Source organism: Sparus aurata, chromosome 2 (assembly GCF_900880675.1).
Source record: "Sparus aurata chromosome 2, fSpaAur1.1, whole genome shotgun sequence".
Taxonomy (NCBI): domain Eukaryota; kingdom Metazoa; phylum Chordata; class Actinopteri; order Spariformes; family Sparidae; genus Sparus; species Sparus aurata.
Window position 1 is genome coordinate 13,327,512 of NC_044188.1, and position 21,795 is coordinate 13,349,306.

Consider the following 21,795-nt stretch of genomic DNA (forward strand, 5'->3'; position numbering starts at 1 on the left):
TAGGTGTCTGGTAGATAATTCTATTAGGCGACACACACAGATAGTGAAGGAGAGGGGGTTTGATGATGGGCACCATAATAAAAAAAAAGAGGTGCTTCTCCATTTTGAGTTTTGACAGGTGGATTTCTGCAGGGGAAGTACAGACAGAAGCTGTGCTCTGTCAGAGCTAAATGGAGACAAACTGAATATTCAAAAGAATTTTTATTTTTTTGGTCTGATCTGCATTATGGCTTTTTTGCATTTTATATCCCGAGCCGCAAAAAGAGCTCTTTGCATAGTCTGTTACAGGGCTCTCTGCATAAACAACTTCCCACATCCACATAATAGACCCTGTCAGATGGTGCAAGACACACAAGTTAAACAGGCTCAAAGCTCCTGTGAGACTTTAAGGGTACTATAAATAAAATTACCCCGCGCTGTGTAATTTAAAGATAATGCAACCCGTGTTATTCAGTTATTTTTATTTTCCTTGGGGATCTCTGTCACTGACATTTAAATCATGTCCATTTGGAATAAAGGTTTAACTTAAGACTCTCAGTCTATGCACTCATTTTGACCTTCTGTTGTGTCTCCACATGACAGCGTTGAAACACCATTTCACAATGAGGTCCCAGGGCGAAGGAGTGAAATTTCCCATTCAAGTCCGAGGGCAGGAAAGTTTAAGAGTCCCTGCCCTGAGCTGCTGCAATCGTGCTCTCCAGCTCGTCTGTGTCTCTGGTGCAACAGATATGGTCACAAGCCTCGGTGGCCGTTAAACCACAAAATGACCCCGGAATGGAGAAAGCCAAGTTTTTTTTTTTACGCGTCAATCAGCTCACACTTACGTCACTTCCAGACACAAAAACAAGCTTGGGTTATTTAAGTAGTTAAAATCTCATGGGACAAACATCTCACTATATTACATTTTAATTACAAAGAGCTTTCGGAAGTTTAATCCTCATCAGTGATCGTCGTCATGAAAGTGTCACTTAAAATGCATCACTGTCATGAGATTTTTGACTGGCTTATATTTTAAATCGCAAAATTTGTTTCACAACAGTTTTGGAAATCAGACAAAAATCAAACTTCCTAAATTCCTGTTATAATCTCTAACTATTCTATAACATAGATATTCTGGACCCATACCTAATGTACTGAAAAAGGTAAACAGGCTTTTCAGAATGACAATAACATTACTGTGCTCTCTCCTGAAAGTTACAGTGTGCACCAGCTCTGCTGCTTGCCAAACCTTCCCAGAATATTCAAATTAGCTACAGTTGAACCGTATCTGCAAGCTGGAAGCAAAAAAAAAAACATGCAAAAAGAAAGAACAAAGCCAGCGGCAGGCATAAACTAACAGATATTTCACTTGCTTATCAGCCATTTCTAATCTCTTCAGGAAATACCCTTAAAAATCCCCCACACTTCTTACTTTCCAAGTAAGAAGAAAAAGAAGGAAAAAAAATACAACAGCAGCATCACCAGCAACAGGCAAGGAAGTTGTCGGAATCATAACATGTCAAATATTAATGACACCCTGTCATCTCTTTAGAGCAACTCTCCCCGCTCCTCCTCTCAAGAGGCAGCAACACATCATGCTGTAAACCCAGTGGCTGTCCACACGGTCAGAGAAAAGCCGTCTTACCTGCCTGGTCGTCCGTGTTTGTCTCTCTCGCACTCGGTCTGGGTGTATGAGGTGTGTGTGTTCACACACAATCCCTCCGAACAGGAACTGATGAATCTGCACGACTTCAGCCCTGCAGCGTGCAGTGCATTATGGGGTTTCAGTCTCTCTCTCTCTCTCTGCTTCTCTCTCTCTCTCTCTTCCTCTCTCCGTTGGCACAGTGTTAGAGGGGGATGTCCTCGCCTCCTGTCTGGAGAGAGGAGGGTGAACTCACACACACACACACACACACGCTGTGTCCTTACACACGCATACACACAATGCAGAAGAAGCCTCATGATGACAACTGCCGCGGCTCCGGTTGCCCCGGCAACAGCATCCCCTCCCCTCCTTCCCTTCTCTTTCTTGCTCTTGTAGCTCTGTCTGCTGTCCACCAGTGTTCTCTGTTTAAATAGTGAAAAGAGTGGAAAAAAAAAACATTTCACAAACTGCACTCATTCTACTCAACCTCCATTTCCTCTATTTAATATTTACTTTGAGCCTGAGCTAACCAGCTAACAGCTAAGAGGAAAGACTCTTGTGGTCACGTGATCACTAACTGTTGCTTCTGCCTACTGAGATAAAGAGAGGGTGGTGTGTAGAGACAGGCTCAGATACAGAGTGTGTGTGTGTGTGTGTGTGTGTGTGTGTGTGTGTGTGTGTGTGTGTGTGTGTGTGTGCGCGTGTGTGTGTGTGCATGTGTGGGTTGATGTGGTGGTTCCTGGAAGCAGGCTATAGTTCCTGTTTGTGGTTTCTTTCCTTCTCTCCATTGCTTCTGCCAGTGCACCGAGGCCTGCAGCCTTTTGATAACACACATCTCAGTCACATTACCAACAAGGGAAGTACAGCCGGACTGACCAATCAAATAAATGGGTTGTGTGTGGAGGCAGATAAATTCACAGAGAGACTGACTGACTGTGCCCTCAGGTGTAATTATTTCAATTTCTCATCATTGTTCACCTTGCTGGAGGTTGGTTTTAACAGTTACAGAGTGGGCTGATTCAAAATGATAACCAGATCAAGAAATGGAGGAAGAAAATGGACAGAGGGACAAAGAGAGACCAGATAAGAGCTGTAAAGGAGACAGAATAATGGTGAGGTAAAAAAGGAGACGAGACCTCCTCTCCACTGTCTTTCATGGCTGCAGAGTGGGTGGCTGTCCTTCAGGGCCTGTAAATCAGCAGCTCACAGCTGAGTCCTGCAGCGCAACCATGGCACTGGTAACCCCTGATGCTCAATCTTTCAACATCTCCCGCAGCTGTCATCCCTCTCTCTTCCTCTGTGTCTTGGTCGCGCAACACCCAATCTTGCTCCCAAAACCACCCAACAAGAATCTTCTCTACATGTCCATTGCACGACCATCTCCTGATGGTTTCTAAAATCCAGGGTTGAATTACTACTTTTATTGAGTACTGTTCTTATTGTTTTATTCATTTGTCTAATTGTCAGTTCATACACCTTTATCTTTTTAACATTGTTGATTTTAACTCAACATGCATTTTACCTTTTATTGCTATCTCCTAGTTTCCTTTGAAATTTCAGTTGTTTACGTCCTTGTTTCTTTGATGATTTCAGTTGTTTACCTCCTAGTTTCTTTAATGATTTCAGTTGTTTACGTCCTTGTTTCTTTGATGACTTCAGTTGTTTACCTCTTAGTTTCTTTAATGATTTCAGCTGTTTACATCCTAGTTTCTTTGATGATTTCACTTGTTTACATCCTAGTTTCTTAGATAATTTCAGTTGTTTATGTCCTTATTTCTTTGATGTTTCTAGTTTTTTACCTCCTTAATTCTTCAGTGATTTCACTTGTTTACTTCTTTGTTTCTTCGATGATTTCAATTGTTTACCTCTTAGTTTCTTTGATGATTTCAGCTGTTAATTAGTTTTCTGTGATGATTTTAGTCATTCACCGCCTTGTTTCATGATTTTTTGTTGTGTACCTTTCAGCTTCCTTCTTTCTCTGTTTGCTAATCGTGTGCCTGTGCCTTGTCACCTTTGTAAATGATGTGACCCTGTCAATGTGTTTTTGTGAGGTTTTGATAAATAAAAATGAAATTAAATGAAGGATGAGCGATACCACAAGAACCAGTAAAGTCAGACCGGTAAAGAAAAAAAAAACTACATCTCCCACAGTTCAGTTCTCTGTCTTTCTGGTAGCCATGGGAACAGGTAGGAACTGGGATTCACTGCGCATTGATTGTTGAAATTCTTGGGAGGATGATTTCATCAGCGAGCCTGGCAAAGGAATGGAAAGGAAGCAGAGTAAGGTATAGACGAGGTGGGAGGCAACAGATGGTAACAAGTGTGAATGTGCAAGGACACGTGCGCCTCTTTGTCAATGCAGGTTGCCATTTCATAGCTGCTCCAGTTTATTCTTAAGGTCTGCAAAGAATGTGCCACTGCCTCTCGAAGGAGATTATATCTGAATAAGGCGGCATTATCCCCAAACACTCATGCTCTGTGTAATGAAGGGTCCTCAAGTTTGAGGGACACTGAATAACCTGCTCAAATTTGAAAGCCGGGGTGATTAGTCTGCTCTTTGGGACTAATGGCGGCAGCAGGTGTCCACAGGCTGCGTGTGCCACATCTATTCATTAGAGACATTAACACTAACCACTGGCACACATACATACACACAAAGCTCACTGCTCATTGGAACTATTCATTAACAACATCGCAGCCCCCCCTTAAGCGTAATGACCATTGATTAGGTTTCTGCATAATGATGGTGGTGGAACTGCTGCTGTAATTATTACAACCCTCAGACTTCTGTTCACCTGGGTTTGGATTTTTTTGGACCATTCCTTTATTGCAGGTATTTTGTCTCTTTGTAATGTGTAGTCCTACATTCTGGATTGTGTGTGTGTATGCTACAAGAGTGTAAGTCTTGAGTCATATTCACATTATATCACAAAATCTAGGCGAGTAACTAGCCTGTTGGTAAATATTTATATGCAAATATTTGCAAATGTTATCACATCAATCTGGTCTGATTACAGAGCCTGATCTCTAAATTATTAAAATGCTTAAACGACAGTGAAATGTATCCAACCTGTATTCAGTAACTGCCTTCAAACGAGCCGTCCGGATTTCCTTAAGGTTGTGATGTCACAACTATACAGTCACCACCCTCTGCAATCCCCCCAGCACGGCAGCAGTGAAGGTGATGCTCAAATACGGTGAATGGTGCTTCCTCAGTCCTGTAGGAGCTAACCAATCAGAGTAGACTGGGATTTTTGAGGTGGGGGGGGGCTTAAAGAGAGTATGGTACAACTAAACTAAAATAAAAACATACGTTTTTTTGAACATTAAAGCATGTTACCATATATAGTAGACCTTAAAAACAAAAGTATTGACATGAAAATGAGCATAATATGGACCTTTAACACCGAAAGCAGTACTTACATCAGTATAGAGCAAAAATAATGCCATATTTTCTTTATATGGCAAAGCTCGGCTCAACCTAACCCATTTGGAAGTGTCCCCTTTCGGCTTTTAATTGGCTTCAGTTGTGGATAGTACCTAGTAGCATGGTATATTTTTTGGGTATTATCTCTTTTGAGGTTCCAAGCAAACTGAGCTGATAATAACCTGTGGAGTCAAAAACCTGCAGACCATTGATTGGTCAGAGTGAATCATAACTTGAATCATCACCAGTGTGACAGCAAATTGGGGCCGCACTTATTATTCTCGACCACACCCTAGTCACCTCTGTTTCAACTGTCTGGTCACCTATGTTTGGTGGCAGATGAAATGTTCTCAACAGAAAATGACGTGTGGAGACGATGATGTCAATGTAATTACACCTGGTATCACTGTGACAAAAACTTTGAATCCTGCCTATATTAAGGAGGCACGAGCTGCACTGGCCAAATGAATGGAGAGAAGTACCCAGGACGAGACGAAAGAAGCCGAGCTGTGCCGAACCGCGCTCCACCATGCGACACAACGTGATGCTGTCATGCTGCCCAATAAAAACGTTTTGGTTTTGTCTCTCTTCTTCTTTAATTTATTATTATACAGGTAATTTCCGAAGCACTCTTAAATAATTTATCCCCCATCTTTATTATCAGTGCAACCACTAGCCTTTAGCCATTGGCTCTGCTTGCAAAGGACAGAGCAGCTTGGGGTCATGGGGTCATGGTTCAATAACTTTGGGCACAGTGTGTTTATGAATTTACTACTGCATGCTTATCCCCAGCATCCACAATTATGGAGGCAAGACAGAAAAGTTTTGAGGCATAATGTGAATACATCTTTTTAGAAAATGCGTTTTGGATTTGTAAAATTTTTTATTATAATCCAGCTATTAGGGGATGCAAAGACTATTGGAATCGTAAGATAAGTACTGTACAGTATGAGATGGTAAGCAAAGGGACTGCTCTGCTGTCATTAGTTTTCATGATCTCACATAAGCAGATAGGTATTCTGAAAAGTCTGAAAAACGCTTCAGTTGAGGAATTTCCCATTTTCTCACTTGGCTTATTTCTCAAGGCTCTGCTTGATGATGCAAGCAGGGTACTACATCACAAGTGTTTAACATTGATCTCCTAAACAGCATACATGTGTGTCAAACCTGGGATCCTTCGTTTAATCTGCGAAAAGCAGGACTAGCAATGTTAAAGGCCAGACTTCCAGTGGCTGGTGTATGTCTGAACAGACTTTTCGAATGCATCTGCATCTGACAGCAAAATAATATTTACTCATTTATTTTTAAACACATCTTCCCTCAGCTCCATCGGAGAGACAGGGTGGGGATGGGTGAGAGGTTCGATGTCTGTCTCTGTTATAATCAGTCTGTTCCCGCAGAGAGGGTCTCACACCAAACAGAATGGGCAAGCATGGCAGTGTTGAATTCTTTCTAATATTCCTTCACATGCATCCCCTCTGTGTCATCTGAACAGACCATTGCAAAGTAATATTAGTAATGCATACTGCTATGCCCTGATCAAGGTTACATCACCGCTTTGTTCATGGTATGTGGACAGATATTAATAAAACATGTAATTTGGCTTAATCCATGCAGCAGCCAATAAGTATGCCATAACCATTTAAAGAGAGGCTTGCACAAACAAGAATCCAGTAATCTGGTTGCTGCTACGGCATGAATGCCAAAATGTTGTTGTCACCCCTAAATTAAAAGTTGTTGGCGTCTGCGGCTGAGAGACTCCCGCCGCACAACACCAGTGAAATGCCAAGTAGAGCTTCTGTAAGTCCCAGAAGCAAACAGCAGCAGCTCTCAAGAGTTTGGCAAGAGTCAGAACATGCTGATCAACAAAGAGTGAAGCAGTAACCCCTCCCAAATGAACAATACATACAAAAGATTTAAATGAGTTCTTTAAAAACATAGTTCCCAGAAGGGTAAGATGTGGTCAGAATTTTAGTTGACAACATTCAAAAATTTTAACTGACACACACAGGTTTGTGGTGAAAGTACTCTGACTCAAGACACTGTTTTTTGCAAAATGCTGATGCTGATATAACTTGCTGTGTTTATCATCCCGTTGCACACCTCTCTTGTCCCTGCCTGCCGTGCTTTCTGCTCCATACTAATATTCCTGGTCACAGCCGCTGTAAATCACCTCTGTACTGTATCCCCTATTTTCAAACTGAGCATCACTGGCTAGCTACAACCAAGGACGGCTAGCAGGGTGCAGCAGTTGTCAGGAACTCTGGTGCTACACCCTTTGTTTTTGGAGCGACATGAATGTTACATTCATTTGGCTAGTGCTTGTATCCAATGCAAATTACAATAAGTACAATAAATGTCCTTAGAAATAAGAATTGGATATCCTAAACAAACAGTGTTTAGTGCTACAATACTAATGCTTATTAGATGTTAAGACGTAATAAGGTGGTTCCAGGTATAGTCTGAAACGGCCCGGTCACCAGACTAAAATGGTGGCGTTAAACTTTTATGATAATATTAAATATGTTACATTTATAAATGTGTATCACATCAACATTTCTACAGTAAATGTCGTACTATATTCTGACTACATATATTTTAGCTGACTTTGTTTTCAGAAGGTAATGGTGCTGACATGATTGCAAGGTGAGAAGGCTGCCAAGAGAGCACTGTTCGAGAACACTTTTCAACCAACAAAACATGAGCTTTTCCCGACCCTAATCAAGTGGTTTTTGAAAACCTAACCAGACCATAAGCTCAGCATTGTCACATTGTAAATTGGAAGTATAGACAAAAAGGAACCAAAAGTTTTGACATATCTATGTTTTGCTGAAATGTACAATGCCAACATTCATTCTGGCAATTGGGTTGTCTGAAAAAGTGGGCTCTCAACCTGGAGGGGAGCCTTGATCCACTGAAGTACACACAGGGTAACCAAACGGCAATGTGCCAAAAAGGCTCTACATTTAAATTTGTTAACTGTACAATTAGAATTGAGCATTCAGTAGACATCATATTACACCCATTTATTCCAGTTATAAACCCTTCAATCAAATATGCTTTCTGTCCTCTGGCTGTCAGCTTGACAACCAGTTCAACACTTCTGCCCCTGACTGAGCTCCACAGATGAATGCCACTCTATTGTTGGGACAATAATGTGAAGTGTTGAAAAGTGTTGGAGAGAAAAAAAAAAATCCTTGTTAACGCCACTCAGAGGAGAATGGTGCAATGTAGCTGCAACCTTGTCTGTTTTGTAGCAGTGTCTTGCAGGGGTGCATAATGCAACACATACTGTATGCTTACAGCCAAACCAGAGTGTATGCTATAGGTACAGACGGTTACCTAACGATGCAGAGAAAAGGGCTTGTACTGTGCATAGAGAGAGTTCAATTTCTCGTTCAGAATCCCATGAATACAGATAATGAAATGAGCTCGAACACTTTGCATATGAATCTACAGTGGGTCAGGCTCCGTACGTGGGAGAGATGTTGACATTTCTGATAACATAGGTTACTCTGGGGTTTGATCCAAACACCTGACCCTGCCTAGAGGAGAGTCAGAGTGCTGAGAAATAACACACACACACACACACACAGAGTCTGAAGCCTGCAGACATAAGCATGCATACACATGAAACAGGGTGGGGGTGAACAAATCTCAGCATATCGCCCTTGGTAACTTACTGTTGGTAAATATTCATAAGGACAATCTCTAGGCTCATTGCAGCGAGCAGAAAGACGTGTAAATGTGTGAGAAAAAGGGAAAAAGATACGTGGAGATAATGATTATGAGGGAGCGTGTTGGAGAAAGAGAACAGATGCTAAAACAGAGTGGCAGAAGGCCGAAGGATAACAGTGGAAAAACAGCGTTGGCTTTACGCTCGGTTTTTGGTCATTTTGACACAGAACAGAAATGCTTCGGCTGTGGAGATAGACATCCTTTTCTCAGACTATTTATGGAAGCTTATTAATGCATGAGAAACACTCCATTGCACCATGTTTATGTGGAGATTAATAGCTGATTAGAGATGCATGAACAAAACTATCAGAGGAACATTATGCAACATCACTGGATCACTAGCTTCCCAAGCCAGACTTTGAAGCTCAGACGATAATAACACACTTAAACACATTCTGAGTGTACATGACCCACGTCTGCAGTGTGTACTTGTACCGTGTGCTGTAATTTGGCTGGGGATATCAAACTGTTACTTTTGCTGCGAAGGTCGAAAAACCTCACAAAATCACCTGCAGCAGCCCCCAGGCACTATGAAATTGAGATTTTCTGTTTGATTGGACAAACAAATACCTTGTGAAATAACACTGCCTGTGCTGAGTGTGAGTCCTCCACACTCTACATATCAATGAAGCCATGCATTTTCACTGGGTGAGGCACACTGGTATTAAATGATTTAGAACACTTCTTCTTGGTTTCTTATTGCTTCATTCAAAGTCTGAATGTCTTTCCCTGAAGGCGCAGCAGCTGGTTATAGATGCAATTCACAGAGCAGATCAACCCAGAAGGCCAGCTGTAGGGAAACCCTCGTGGCAGAGCAGATCACATCCAATCTGCGCACCACAAAGACTGTAATCCCCTGCTTGTCTCTCATGTGTTCTTCTACAATGGATATATATACTGTATATAGCTACCTTCAGGAGGCAGCCTCTGAGAAAGACACTACTTTTTCTGTAAGAAAAACAAGATGCTGACCTTCTGAACCTCTGTTTCGCTGTCAGGGTTTGGATATTCTGCGTGTTGGATGGTGTTCCTTTTTATAGGTGGGAATGATTCTCATTTTTCGTCTTTATTGATATCGAGGAATGTACACGCGGTACAGTATGCCTGCTATTGAATACAAAGATATCCTCTGAGCTCTTTAAGATCACTGACACTGACAGGAAAAGGAGTAAGCTGTAGCACAGGTGGAAATGTTAAAAGAGGAAGCTTCCCACTGAAAACTTTTAAAAATTATTTAACTTTGATTTTGCTTTGTTGACATGTCACCCAATATTTGATGCAATTATTTAACCTGAAAGTAACGACTTCAAAACAATGTTATGGTACACTGACTTGTAATAGTGAGAATGGTGCCTCATTCATTCCTATGCGACGCCTGTTCTTGGGTAAGCAGATAACGATTTCCTGTAAAAAAGTACTGTAACGCTTTATTGCACTACATCGCACACTGCCAACCATGTCCGCAAAGACGTTGGTGCTCTGACTCAAGTCTCAGTGATTTACAGAGTTTTCTGATGGACAGGAAGCTTTAGTTGTTGTTAAAAATAACCAGTAATGGCTGCTATTTGTAGCTGCCATTAGCTAGTTAGCTCAGTTAGCCACACAGCTTGCTGATTTCAGCCCACACCAGAGTGTTCGGATTTACACAACTAGCACAGGAGCTTTGGTCTGCCGAGGGAGTGAGGTTTTAGGTCTTTGAGCGCTGAATGCCAACATGGGTTGGCGTCTTAGAGAACACCAGAAGTGGAACACAATTTCCCCCTTGGGGATCAATAAAGTATCTCTGATTCTGATTTTATTTCTGAACCAGGCAAGTGGACTGGAGAGCTGGGCTCAGCAGCCTCTACCTACATACCTACATCCTAAAAGAGGCAAAGAGACTAAAGAGACCGTTGATGGAGAAAGCTACGAGGGGAAAAGGAGACTGACCGAGCAAAAGACTCGTCAAGAGTAAATCTTGGACTGACTTTACTCATTGGCAAGGGCTTCGAGGAATAAAACGCTGCAAGACAGACGTGGACGTGGACTTCTTGCTGTTGGACTGGTCAGTATTTAGCTGGCTTGTTAAGTTATGGCTTGTGTTGCTGCACTTGCTCGAGGTTTGGCTGTGTTCACAAAGTCGTCCACTTGCTGGTTGTAGATCATAAGCAATGCAATCACAACAAATGCATGTGTACAGCTGTCCATATTTACAACAGTGGTGCATAAATACATTGCAGTCTGACACTGTGCCGGGTTGCCAAACCATAAAAAGTACCAATTCTTTCCAGACAGGCCACGCGGATCAGCCCTCGGCTTCTGTATCAGATTTCAACTTTGGCCTTCTTGAAAAAATAATAATCACGACATATATCTTCCCTTTAGCTAAAAATAAGTCTGTTTCTAAGAGGTGCCGGCCAGCTTAATAGACTAATTAACTCAAATCCCAGGAGGACTGTAACAGCCAAATGAAATTAAAAAACAGCTCACACAACACTTTGCATTAGAGCCAGTGACTAAGTATTTTTTGTTGGTGCGTAATAGTCTGCATGAATATCCCTTTTTTAATCTCTCTCTCTTTTTTCTCTCAAATACATGTACAAACATGCAAATCTCTGTCACACACACACTCCCCCAACGCAATGATTTTTCACTTTTCACGCCCTTTTCCCCTTTCCTTTTGAGACAGTAATCCCCAGCTGCAGCACTAATAGCATTAGCAGAGCATATCCAATCCCCTTAGTACCCCCGACAGGGAGCACACGGCTCAGACCTACACTGAGACAGACACTCTGGGGGGACTACACTACCCATACTGCCTTAGGAAATCCATGCACGTTACTCGGCTCATTATTGATTAAAGTAAATGAAAAACAAACATTAAATAAAGAGGATAAAGACGTGCTGTGTATTTCCGATATTATCACAGAGCCACCGCAGCTACAGCTGACAGTGTTTGGTGGGTGGCTAGTGGAAAAGACAGCAGCAGACAGGATGAGGAGGGTTATCCAGAGATAAACGCAAAAACATTGTTTAACCTATTTTATCAGTCAGCTGGGTGTAAGTGTGTGAAGTGGAGAGGTTTGTAGAGAAAATACAAGCAAAACTTTGAGAGACAACATGAGCATAAGATGTCTCTGGAGGGAGTGAGATTTAAATACACAGTGTCAACCAAGTACGATAACAGAAACATATCAGATAATTACCCTACAGTGCGGGTAATAACAACGTGATCACAGCATTGATTTCTTATTGGAAGGCCTACAGCGTTGTACCCAAGCTAATCAGTGCTGCATAATGCCTCATTTAGGGTGAATTGTTCTAGTGTTACAGTAGAAATTCAATGTGCAGCTTCGTCTTTCTGTAAATCGAAGGGTTTGTTTTCCATTCAGTGTTGGCGTATCTGTAAACTGTGCGAGGACCGTGCTGTCGTTACTACCCAGGCCGACCATGTGTTCAGGAAATGAAGAACCAAATGTGAAACAAGAGCTGATTAACTTGAAGAATCCTCTTTGTTTTACAGATGTGATTTCTTATTCATTTGTAACTTACAGTAACTAGAAACAGCCGTAGAAATAGGAGTAAAGTCTGAGTGCAGTTAAAATACTGGAATTACAAATAAAACTGCTGGTATCAAAATAATTATCTAATAAAACTACAAAGTATTTTTCAGAGTATTAGTTACTTTTTATCCATTGATGTTTAATGCATTATCAATAGCAGGCATTCAATCAAAGGGGTTTCTGTTTCTGCAAATGTTGTCTAAATTATTCCCAATTATCAATTCAAATTGTACTCCAAGAGTTCAGAGTAACTTTGTTGATTACTTGATGTAATGTATACTTAAGTATGAGTACAATTACAGACTTGACAAAAAAAATAAGATTACCTTCACTCCTGACTTTATGAACCACTATAGCTATAAATCTGTGACGGTGTGTGCTGCTTACACACATTTATGCTTCACAGAGCAAAATTATGAAAAATTATGAAAAACATATTCACGAGCATTCAGGCGAGTCTTTGTGTGTATCTGGACAAGTAAACAACGTTAACATAATGTTAACATAATATTTCAGATTTGGAATTCACCGCGGCGGTCTGGTGTGTTTGGATGTTTGGAATGTGCCGCTTTGTTCCCTGAATTATTCATTTACACACAGCGCAGACAAACATTTGTATGTAAATGTGTTAAATGTGACGGATGGACGGATAGATAGATAGATAGATAGATAGATAGATAGATAGATAGATAGATAGATAGATAGATAGATAGATCAAGGACAGGACAAGGGTCTACATGCAGCCGTCTCTGAATGGTCCGTTAGCCCCACAGTGCAAACAAACCTTGTTCCCAAACACAGCCTTCTAAGGCAGAGCAACAGCAAGCCAGCCAGCGGAGGACTTGTCTTCCTTCCTCCCAGCCCCCTGTTAGCCAGACCTGCCAACCACAAGGCTTCTTGACTCCGTCTCCATCTCTCGGCTGTTACCCATTGCTCACAGTGAGTCACCGACTTGAAAACAGGCTGCATTCTGCCACGGCATCGGCTTTTAAAGTAATCATTCTACTATGCAGAGTCAATATTGTTTTCCTGTTTTTTTTCCCCTTTTCCTGTGTGTGTGTGTGAGAGAGAGAGAGAGAGAGACAGAAAGAGAGAGAGAAAATGTTGTAGACACAGGGAAGGAAGGAAGAAGCGACAAAGGAATGAAGGGGGGAGGAAAGAGGAAAAAAGAAAACAGAAGCAGCGTTGTGTCAGGCCTAAGAATGAGCTGTAACCTAATGAGTCTAGATGAAAGCTGACTGTCTGAGCTAACTCAATTCTTTGCTCTGCTAGTCACAGTTCTTAGTGTTAATGATGTTTGCTCCAGACTACTGATGCCACAGCCGGCGCTGGATTGCCTTTTTTTGGTCATATGTTTTTCCTGTGCGTGACGACCCCCGCCGCTGGTTGCATGTGTGAAATGTTGAACTTGGCTCGGGCCGCAAATGGGCTGACATCACCGGCACTGTGCAGCAGACATCCGTTTAAGACGTGTTTACAGTGCTTAAACCGCCGGCATGCCTCTATCCCCTGCTCGTGTAAACAAAGAATGTAGCTGACCATGTGCGCGCTAGTATGTGTGTGCAGTGTTTACACAAAACAGATAAAGAAATATAACCAGGGCAGGAGGTAAGACTGCAATCCGCAAGGCAGTGGTCAAACACAGAACAGGAACGCAGTGACATGAGGGCGAGGACGTTCCTGGGAGGTCTTTGCAAAGGGTATCCAAGTGTTTTGAGGGGCAAGGTGTAGTTGGTGTACACAGAGGTGAGGAGGAGGTGTGATTCTTGCTCCGGAATGCTGTGAAGCTGTTTGTAGAGTCAGCAGGCCATTGAAGAAGATTAGGTTTTGGAGCTCCGCCAAAGCAGAGATAGGAAAAATGAAGAAAAGGAAAGAAAACGGGGGAATGGGAACAGAAGGAAAGAATGGGATCCATAAAGAGAAATCTCAGCCGAGGAGTTTTTACACCCTCCATAAGAATGCAGTCTCAGGTTAATGAAATCCGGGAAGCTCTCTTTAGAAACGTATCAAAGCCCTCCCTGCCCTGCTGCACCATTTCTACCATTTCCATCTCCACTGCAGAACGCATTCATCCTCTTTGTTTCATGCTGCCTATCATCAGCACATCTGTTCCACACATAGCTGTAGTTCCTGATCCTTTTCTATCTATCCATGTGTGCCTCCAGTACGAGTGTGAAAGAACATGTACATTACACAAATTCTTCTCCCCCCTCCCAGTAACAGAGTGTGAAAAACACAAGGCCAGTAATGCTGCGGTAATAAGACAGAATACAAACACACACTGATAAAATACCAGATCACACAAATCAATAGAACAAAAGGGCCTCGCAAGAATCATTTCTCCGTTTTCTGTTTGAAAATAAAGATCAATTCTTAGTAACTCACTTGATATCTAAAGGCTTAAGGTCTTAGAAAGAAACATTCCTCAGGAAATGAAGGCTGTTCCCTACCCTGGTATATACGAAATGGATGTCGCAGAGGTTAATTCAGAGTCAGAACGGAGGTGTAATATAAATGTAATGGCGTCGTCAGGGCGTTGATAGCAAAAGGCTAATGTGACAGCAGATGTGAAAGAAATCGTTCGAAGTTACGGAGAAAGAGCAGAGGGAGTAAGTGGTGTAATAACTTCTGTATTGTAGGTGAGGCAACACTGACAATCTATAGTATAGATTGTCATCGACAGACTGACATTGGCAGCTGGACCTCAGGGACAGCATCAGTCGTAAGGTGAGCACTGTAAAACAACTTCATCTATACACTATCTGGAAGTATATCCTTTTTAAATCAAGTTGAGCACAACGATTGTGCACTCAAACAGTTGTGCATGTGTTTTGTATGTTTTGCATGGTTTTATTTGCAGGGATTGATCTGTCGATCAGGATGATGGTGTGATGTCCAGGGTGATCACGTGGCAACTTGGTGTGTCCAGGCAGTTTCGCTCTCACATCCCACTACGTCCACAGTCATGACCGAATCTAATAACAATGTGAAGGCTTTTTCAGTGTGGGCTCTAATAAGGTTACCAACACTGAAACAAACCCTATTGTTGGTTTTACTTCACCTCAGATACTCCTTTGTATGTGTAGGCCTATGATAGGCTTATTTTGTATTATAGTTATACAATGGAATGTGAAGGAGAAGGCGTTTAGAGTATCAAGGGATCTTGTTCACTAGTGAGGGTAAAATGGAGCGTGAGATGGGACAGGCAGATTGTTGCGGCATCAGCAGCAGTGCAGATAGCGTACCGGATCGTTGTGGTGAAGAGGGAACTGAGCTGGAAGGCAAAGCTTTTCAAATTTACCAGTCGATCTACGCTTTAACCTCCAGCTATTGTCATGAGCTTTGGGCAGTGACCGAAAGAATAAGTAAGATCATACTTATACACAAAGACAAAATGAGATTCCTTATGCAGCTCATCCTAAGAGCTGGGGTGAGGAACTTGGACATCCGGAGGGAGCTCGGAAAAGAGCCGTTGCTCATTTGTGTCAGATGGAGCCAGCCGAGACGATTCGGCATCTGATTAGGATGCCTCCTGGGCGCCTGTCTATGGAGGTTTTCAGGGCACGCTCAGCTGGGAAGAGACCCCATGGCAGACCTTGCTGGAGGAATTACATATTTCACTGGCCCGGGAACGCCTCAGAATCCCTCAGGAGGACCTGAAAAACATTGCCGTCTGGTGTACCCTGCTTAGCCTGCTGCCACCATGACCCGAACCCGGATAAGCGGAAGACAATAGATGGGCAATTACTTCTGTGTGCAAGTCTAATTGTAAGCTTTGTCACTGGACAATGGCAAAAAAGCATTACATTAGGTGCTTTTCTGCTCTTAGTTTAAGGTTTTTCACTTCCAGGTGTTCAGAACACTCCTGCCAAAGGTGTGCCGAGCGGCTGAAATGCGAGGGACCAAGGGCACATAAGCCATTCCCCTAGCATATGAGTATATGGAAAGAAAAGCAGAGGTATAAAATATCTGTGGGACAAGGTAGTGCTTTGAATTACAAAAGAAAACATAGGAACTGCGGCATAGAGAGAGCAGGGAATCTATGCATTTTAGATTTATTTCCATCTGAGCAAAAATCCAATTTAGATCCTCCCCTCCTTGACCACATACCCATGCTGGCTCCCCTTCATGGTGCAACATAACTCAAGGACAGTGAGTCAGCCAGTCAATAAGAGCCTAATCTAATCCGTGGTGCTGAAACCCGAGCCACCGTGAGGCAAGCTGAGAGCTGTGATGTCACAGGGCGAGACCTTCGAACCGTCTACCTGCTGAGAGAGACGATGAGAGTAGGAGTGGGAGTGGAAACAGGAGCTGGGAGAGGGGAGAGACTGCTTCCCCTGGACCTGACACTGGTTTTTTTTCCCCCTTGTCTGTGAGCAGCAGAGCAAGAAGTCAGGACATTAGTATCATGCCACTCATAATCGCCACCTGGGGAGAAGTGTGGTGAAAAGAGGGCAGAGAGACTGACCAATGAGAAAGAACGGAGAAAGTAGAAGATGGAGAAAAGAAAATAAGGAAATATTGGATCAGGTGTTTGGATGTGAGGTCCGCCCGCCACATGCACAAACACAGAAACACAAGCACGCATACATTATAAACTGTACTTAACTCGTCGCAGTATTTTTTGTTGCAGATTTCTCCTCGTGAGAAAACAAACAGGGTAAATCTTGTCGACCACGGAACAAACATTTAAATTCTTCGTGGCTCTGTTCCTCCGGTCCTGTGAGCACATCCAAAAATGATCTGTCCTTATTTCCTCTCTTTATTTTCTTAAAACCAAGCAGACTGAGACGCATTCCTGTGGGTGTGTTATTTAGGAGAACTGTTGACCACTTTGGCAACGGCTGGCAAGTGAGTCCTGTCCTTTGGTGCCAACATATACAAGACAGGAAGTGAAAGACCCCACAGAGAAACCCTTCATTCTCTTCATCTGACATTGAGACATGATACAGAAAGATATTAGAATTTGAGCCATCAGTGGTTATTTACATAACTTCTGCCAGCTCAGCTAACTCTCTTCTCAGTCTACCATTTTTTCATTTCATCTCGTGAAAAGTACAGTGAATGAGATCCAAATTCTGCCACTGCTCAAAGCACTGTTTTCCTGCGAGCGCCTATTGCAAACGCTCTTTTCTTGAGAGTGGAGACAGATCTCTATGACGTCCTCCGTGGTGCTATGAGAGTTCCCGGTCCCCTGACACCGTGTGACACCAATTAGGAGGCTGCGGATATGACAAGCCATTGGTCCAAACGCTGTAACTGACACAAAAACCCCTCTCTCGCTGTGCTTCTTTGTGTCTGATATTATAGTGAGAAGTGAGGGAGCAAAACAGAGACAAGTCAAGAGAATTACAATGATGAGGAAGAGGGGGGGCAGAGGAACCCTCCCAGGAAGGGACAAAAAGGGGGAGAAAAAATAAGAAGGGCGGGGTGGATTGAAGCTGAAAGGGAGTAAAGAACGGCTGATGTCAGTGCTGCAAAGGGAAGATTTCTGTCGTCAGCCCACACTTGACTGTCAGCTGACAGAGATGCCGATTCAGGCCTCGCAGAAAAGGAGCGACAAGAGAGCTGATGTGCTGTTAGAGTACCTGGAAATGTGACATATAAAGGGTACTCTCCCCCCTTGCTGTTTAGAGCCACGCACAGTGTTTTACAATCACCACGGAGGCTTACAAGACGCACATTGTCTTACGCTAACCCTGCCTAACCGTTACAATGTGTTTTACATAATATAACCTGTTTCAAGGCTCCCAGGTTCCCCCACAGCAGCGGCGTGATGTCATCAAGTCAAGACACAGAACAGGAGGGCTATTATTTTCTGTGCCGTGCGGTAATGTTCACATCTGTAAAACCTGGTGATGCCGGTAATGAAACCAGAGAAGACATTGAAAAGGCCCCGAGGTGTGTGTAGAGTAAGCGCGCGTGTGTGTGTGTGTGTGTGTGTGTGTGTGTGTGTGTGTGTGTGTGTGTGTGTGTGTGCGCATGGAAAACAACTCCTGTAACAGGAAATGTACAATCGCCACCTGCCGAAATGAATGATAGCGAATCGCGAGAAGTGAGTATGACAAGGACGCAACAGGCGAATCACACACAGATGCTGCTGTTCTGCATGCACCCCTGTGTGTCACACAGCTGCCAGTTTAATGCTGACAAGTTTCATAGCTGGTGAAAAAAATTCACAAAGCCTTGCTCCAGCTACCGTTAAGGAGAATTAAAAAGCAGGCAGCTGCTTACTTCGTTTCTGAATATATGAAAATGTATGCATACACTAACCATGTATTATCCCCAGCAGCAGGACAGCGTTCAAGAAGAGACATTGCACAATGTAAAGCATCTGCATAGAGCCATGTTACCGGTGCTCGACTGACCCCGGGAGCTGACTATCAGAAGCTGAAGTGAAAACATGGCAGGGTTAGATATTAGCCCCTGCCGAGGCCAGGAAGTCTTAGCTCTGCAAACGAGTCCAGTGACTAGAGTAGCGATTAGCTGACGGTTAGCTGACCTGACGCTGGTTTTGAATTTATACGTCCCAGGAGACTCCAGAGGCAATCATATCAGTAACGCTGAAAAAGCCTGACACAGCATACACCGCCAGCGTGTGTAAAACAAGCCTCTGGAGCGGCCGTGACTGAAAATGAAATAGATCCACAGCAGGGCAAAGAATACAGAAACGACAGGCAGAGGGTTCAAATTGTCCCAGACCACCTATAAGAATGGCAGGACGGGGGGGTGTCCTGGCTATTTAATTACATTTCTGTCAGAATGAATGTCATGACATGACTTGTTTTCATCACCATGACAGCTGACTTGCCACCTTGTCAGTTTTTATCAGGCCTTCAAAGTAGAACTTTTTTAAACATGGCAAATTGCATCAGTGTGCACTTCTGCGTGATCAGCTGTTGGCAAACAATACAAGTAGAATAACTATGAAAGAAATAATCCTTGCCATTCTTTTTTAGTAACGACTGCAGTACAAATAATCTCCAGTGCAGTCAATTATTATCCTTTTTATATGGGAGTTTGTGTTTTCTAGGGATTTTGAATAAAGAAATACCCAAAATATGTTTTATGCTTAGGTCTGACAAAGACTTCCCTTGTTAGCGTTGAATTGTATTTTCTTTCCGCTATAGTCAGAAGGAAGAGGAATGGGAACTTAATTTGACAGCATCTCTGACACAGACAAATCAGTGTGAGTCTAACTGCTTCTCCCACTGAAGTGAAACTGTAAATTGGCTAAAAAAAACAAAACGCTGGCTGTATATTTTCACAGATAATGATCATGTTTCAGTGGAACAGAGTGACCACGCACATATGAAATAAGAAAACAAAGACTGTTTGAGGGCTTTTAAGGACATTTTTCAAAATCGGTTTGCATAACCAGCCCTGGATTTGACCCCGACAAAAGGATGAGGGCAGGTAAAGCTCCTAAATCTCACACCTGTCTGAGCATGCCAGTATGACTGCTGCTCAAACCAACACTGGATGAATAATTGAAGAACCCTCTGACTCAAGCCTATGAGGATATATTGAAAAATGAAGTTTGGAAGAAAATACAGGAGACAGGACTGAAAGAGAGTGAGCAAGGAGGTTGAGTTGATGATAAAAGATGATAGGAGAAGTAAGAACTGAAAGAAGAGATAGCTCATGTAGAGAGCGGAGGGAGCACAGGGAGCTGGAGGACTTCATGCACCGCTTACAACTTCTGGCCGCAACGCGACCTCAACAGCCTCCGCATTGTGCCGTAAAGAGAAGCTACATCTCCATTAAAAACTCACTTTCTCTGCCTTTATCTCATCAACCTGCATGCTACATCCGGTTTTGATCCAATTAACTCCGTCAGATGTGAAGCATGTTGATAATTAGTGCAGAGTTGTGGTGATAAAGCCCTAAGTGTGTCACCTTCCCAGAACTGGGACAGTTTAAGCTACAGGGGCTAATGGAAACACTCGCTCACAATGGACCAGCATGAGACACACACACACACACACACACACACACACACACACACACACACACACACCTCACTCACATGTGTTAACATGACAATCAACTTAAAATAGTGCTATTATGCTGCTGTCAGGCAAAGTAATTTATTCATATTTTATCAGCAGATTTGTGATTTTTGGTGGGGGTTTTTTAGGTCACTTAGTCATTTCTGTCTGTCTTGCTCTCTCTTTTTCTCTCTCTCTATGTGTGTGTGTGTGTGTGTGTATGCATGCATGCACGTCAGGGTACATTTGGGACAAATTGCCCATCTAAGAGGGGGAGGGATGGGTGAGCAGAAGTGAGACTAGCAGATACAGTCCATCACCTTTTCATTTCTTCATTTCAAACACAGACAGAGCAACATGTGCACATGCGCGTGCACACATGCACGTAAACCCACACACACACACACACACACACACTCAAACACATACATTCACAAGTGAAGACGGCACTGTGACATACTCATTGGCACAGCTCCACCCTCACTCACTGGTCCATCACAGGGTCTGTAATCTATTTCTCTTCTGTCTCACTCTTCCTCATTCTGACTCATTTTTTCCAGCTTTATTTCCATTCAACTTACAATAGTTAGGCATGTGTTGTCCCCAGTTAATCTGATTGATTTGTCATTTTCATTCAGTAGTTTCACTTTAATTTATCTAAGTTCTTGATGTTTTTTATTGTGTGTTGTTGCTGCATAATCCCCCCAATGTAATTTTCCACAAACATAATGCAGGACACTTGTGGAGTTTGAGCCCACAGTCTGCTTTTAGCTTTGGGCTAACACTGCCATCTGTTGGATTAATTTAGTATCACACGATCTCCGGTAGGGCTGGTACATGACTCAAAGGCCATGCTGAATTAAATGTCTCATCAGTTTGAACACTGTTTCCTTGTCTGGTTGGTCTCACTTGAATGACGATTTGCATAGTTTGACACACGTAGGCTACATCACAATGGCATCTTATAGTGATATATTTATGGGCTTCTTTGGACCCCTCACATGAAGTAAATGGTACATGGAGAACAGAGTTTGGTTCGGTGTGGTGGTTTTCAAAGGGTCACAAGAGATATTTGAGTGAGTCTCAAGTCTTTGTGTCTCTGGCTGATCTGACTTTTTGGGGATGGAAATTACTAAAATAAAATTGACGAAAGGTCACAAGTCAACATCACTACATTTGAAGAGATACTGCATTCACGCTCCAGTCCTGGGAGACTAACTTTTCATGTTTTACCTCAAAGAGCACTGTTCTATGGTAAGTCACTCCCGATCATTTTCAATTCCCAAATGCTGTAGTGCATACAGTATGTAGTAACATGTGACATATAATCCTTCTATAATGTATTCGCCTTTAGTTGTTGAAATCTGATAAACCTCCACACAATGACAGTAATATCTAATCAAGAATGAGCATGAGTGTGGGATTACTTCAACCTTTTAGCAGTTTGCATCTGTGAGGACACTTTACCACCAG

General features: G+C 42.7%; 1 protein-coding gene across 7 annotated transcripts in view; it reads right to left on the minus strand.

Moving 5' to 3' along the window:
- LOC115595455 (muscleblind-like protein 1) overlaps nucleotides 1–21,795 on the minus strand; it is a 162,814-nt gene that overhangs the window by 73,847 nt on the left and 67,172 nt on the right. For 6 of the 7 annotated variants that reach the window (XM_030440032.1, XM_030440041.1, XM_030440024.1 and 3 more), the window contains exon 2: nucleotides 1,625–2,046. The gene's annotated coding sequence lies outside the window, so the exon portion shown is untranslated. The remainder of the gene's footprint in view (nucleotides 1–1,624; nucleotides 2,047–21,795) is intronic. The other variant, XM_030439991.1, reaches the window with a different exon arrangement.